A 1346-nucleotide genomic window follows, 5' to 3' on the forward strand; every position below is an offset into this window, starting at 1 on the left:
CCCCCCCCCCCCTCGCCGCCACATAGTGGCCGTTTCTCCGGGTGCACACGAGCGGCCAGGCAGCCGAGACTCAGGACGGGAGGGGGCGGGGGTGCACCAGGGTGGAGATATGGTGTGCGCAGTGGCTGCAAAAGAATGGGGGCGAAAGGCGCACGCACGCGCGCACGCTCCTCCTCGCCCTCTCTCTCTCTCTCTTCCTCCGTCCCACTCTTCACAGGTGTGCGCCCCTCTCTGCGCCAGTCTCCCTCCGCGTCCACCCATCCTCCGTTCCGCTCCTCTCCTTCTCGCGTCATGTGTTTGCCGCCATGTGTGTGTGTGTGCCGACACGCCTTCCCCCTCCCCCTCTTCCCCCCCCCCCGCTTCTCCCTCCTGTCTCCTTCTCCCCTGCCGCTGCCTCCTGCGCCCCGAGAGCCACAAGTGGTGATGCCTCGGCTTGCGCGCGCGCGCGCGCATCCATGCCCGCCCGCCTGCATCGGTCCCTCCTGGGGGCCAGGCTGCGCTGGCACCGGCGGCGGCAGGCCCGCAGGGCAGCGAGGCGAGCATATCCGGCGGCTGGCATGCTGGACAGCCTCCCCTTTTCTCTTCTCCTCCACCCTCGCCCAGGGCAACCGCGGGCCGGAGGCGCAGAAGCGGAGGCGAGGTTTTGGGGCCCGGAGCGACAAGCGAGAGCGCGCGACACCTGGGGAGGAACGGGGGCGGGGGAGGTCCGCCTGAAGCCGCGCGCCGCCCCTGTGCACGCACACAGCGAGATGGCGGGGACGAGGGAGAGGCCCGAAGAGAGGGGCGGCTCGTTCCTCCTCTCCCCTCTTTGTACTTGTTTCCTCCACTCTCCGGGGCACCGGGGTCTCCCCGCGCCCATTTTTCTCTCTCCCTCTCTCTTCCTCTCTCTCTTTCTCTCCCCACCCCCTACCTCAAAAATACATTTCCTATACAGTATGTCGCCCTCTGGGGGCTTCCCGTGTGCCCATCATCTCGGCTCCCTTCGTCCAGCGCGCGCAATGGCAGGGAGGGAGGGGGGGGGGGGAGGGCTACACCCACGCAAACACAAATGCAGGGGTGACGGATTTCGGTTTGTGTATTCTCTCTCGCGCAGCGAGCTGACACCGGGCGCGCGCAGCAACACCCAGCCCTCGCTGCTGCTGAGGCAATAAAAGGGAACAAGGAAGACATGTGCGCATTTTGGGGGGAGAGGAAGTGGGGGCAGGAGGGCGGCCGGCTGGCCGGCATGCATGTACACCGGGCGGCGCCGGGCGGGACGCACGGAGGGAGGGACAGACAAGAGAAAGCCGGAGGGAGTCGAGAGCAAACTCCGTGTTTGTCCTCCACCTAGGGGGAGGGGCTCGGGG

This window comes from Fonticula alba (genome assembly GCF_000388065.1).
Source record: "Fonticula alba strain ATCC 38817 unplaced genomic scaffold supercont2.15, whole genome shotgun sequence".
In the NCBI taxonomy this organism is placed as follows: Eukaryota; order Rotosphaerida; family Fonticulaceae; genus Fonticula; species Fonticula alba.